Source organism: Montipora foliosa, chromosome 11 (genome assembly GCF_036669935.1).
Source record: "Montipora foliosa isolate CH-2021 chromosome 11, ASM3666993v2, whole genome shotgun sequence".
Classification (NCBI taxonomy): Eukaryota; Metazoa; Cnidaria; class Anthozoa; order Scleractinia; family Acroporidae; genus Montipora; species Montipora foliosa.
In genome coordinates, this window is record NC_090879.1 from 33,885,329 (window position 1) to 33,887,855 (window position 2,527).

A 2,527-nucleotide genomic window follows, 5' to 3' on the forward strand; every position below is an offset into this window, starting at 1 on the left:
GGTAAAAGTGAAAGCGAAAAGCAAAAGCGAAGGAAGAAGTGGGTCGATTTTGTTAAATCGAAACGTGCTCATTGGGAATCATTGAATGCCTCGTGCGTGTCTTCCTCACCGCTGGCCGCAAAGCTCGAGTTTGGCGAACCTTCACCTTCCAGCTCGTAATCTTCCATTTCTGAAACTTCCTTATCTGAACCGGAGGACAGAATGAAGTCTTTCGAAGCCATTTCTTGATTAACACGTACGCTGGTTACAAACGTCAGCCGAACAGAAATTGTTTTCACCGGCACGCAGGGAAAACTACAAAACTACGCGTCTCCGCTGTTGATTTGCCTGATGCTAATGTCCGGGAATTACGTCACTAGGCCCAGTCTCCCTTTTACCCGGTCGAGGGCAGAGAGAACCGCACTTTAAAAATTCGTAAAAAATTCCGGTTTTAACCAAAAACAAAAATGTTTGCGCCATATTTCTCAGAGCGATACAAAGATTTCTCGAAGCAAAATCAAAAATTCGGGTTTATAGGCACTTAAAAAGTTTCCTGAGTACTCTGAACGGTTGCTGTTATGCTTCAGAAATTAACATCCTTAACAACAGTAGCCTGATAAGAGAGGCAAATAAAAACAATCACTATAAAAGATATTATCTAATGTGTCATGGAAAAAAATCATTACTAGTGCACAATTAAAACTTATATTAAAGCTTTTATTACTTGAATAAATTCATAAGAGGTAGCAAGGTCAGTTTTTTCATTCAAACTCTATATCACAGAACAACAACATACACCTTAACACAACTCAATGAGACTATTGATAGATACACCTCTAAAACTGTTGTCCTTTGAAAACAGAACAAATTGAGAAAGACGATCCAAGTTGATTAAAGCGGTATTAAAGCGATACCGCTTATATAGATCGTTTTCACTGTAACGCAACTGTCACGCAACAAAAAAAAAAAAGATAGATCCCAGCGAATCAAGTTAGCAAAGGGTTGCTACTCTGAGTGGGGTCCAGTCCTCTCCGGGGTACCACAGGGTACCAAATTGGGCCCGTGGTTGTTTATTCTTTTCATCAACGATTTGGACACAAATTCTCCATATTTATGGAAATTTGTGGACGACACCACGGCCTCGGAGCAAATCGAAAAGGGAAATTTTAGTAACGCTCAGGGCATGACCGATCAGATTATCGAGTGGTCTCGTGCAAACAGAGTTGTCCGTAATCCTGACAAGTGCAAAGTGATGCGTATTTCTTTGCTCGCGATCCCGAGTGATTTGACGCCATAACTATTGACGGCGAAGAGCTCGAGGTTGTTAAGAACGCCAAATTGTTAGGGTTAACTATCTGAGTGACAATCTCACATGGAACGCGCATGTAAATGAGATCATTAAGAAGGCTAGTAAGAAATTGTATTTCCTGGTTCAACTTAAAGAGCGCGAGTGCCCCCCTCAGATTTAGTTCTTTTCTATAAAGCTTGTGTTCGTTCCGGGGTAGACTATGCTGGGCCGGTTTTCTATAACGCCCTGCCGCAGTACTTGAAGAATGAGCTCGTGCGTATCGAGAAAAGTGCGTTATCGATAATTTTGCCCCTCACGGGCTACACAAGTGCTTGCGGCTTGTTGGGAATAACGCCTATTACCCAACACCACAGTCTTTTGTGCAGTAAGTTATTCGACCAGATTTGCTTTGATACTTGTCACAAATCAACTGCCTCATAGGAACGAACCCAAATATAATCTGAGAAACCATCGCCCTTTTGCCATCCCACATTTGAAAACAAATCGAACCAAAAACACTTTCATCTATGCCATGGATCGCAAATGTAATGATTAGATTGGTTTAAAACGATATTTTTTATGACGGCCGCCATCATAGGCAGCCCAAGCTCGCGTCACGTCACGTGTTTTCGCTGTCCTAAGACGAAGTGAAAACAAGAAATGCCCGAAACGGCAAAATAAGAACCAAAAAGCACAAGAATACACCAGACGTGAGTCAGTTTTATTCATTTTATTGAATCAACGTTTAATTGAGCGTTTTTTTAGGCTTCATAATCGACAGTATTTTATTTCCCATACAAAGTCTTATAACGCGTTTAAATTTTCAACGGCTGCCGGTAACCCAATACCGCTTGCACTCAAAGGTCATCTTCCCACTAGTAATTAATTATTACACGTTCTGTCGTGACGCGAACTTGGGCTGCCTATGGTTACCGCGGCATGTTTACACGCGAAACAGTGAAGCATCTTTGTCAAATGATGGCAAGGTATATAGTTTTTGTTTTTGTTAGTTGTCTTTTTTTTTTCAAGTGTTATACAATTTGACAAGAAATGTGCGGATTCAACACAAAGATCACAATCGCTCAACTCTTGAGGTTGACCATTTTTTCTGCAAAGTCAAAAATTTACTTTTCAAGACGAGCTTATTTATCACCAGGTAATTCCATCGTTTTTCACCCAACCTCAAGTGTTTACAAGGCAAAAAGTTGGTTACCCTACCAAGCAGATAGGGTGACCCTACCCCTAGGGTGACCCTAGCTC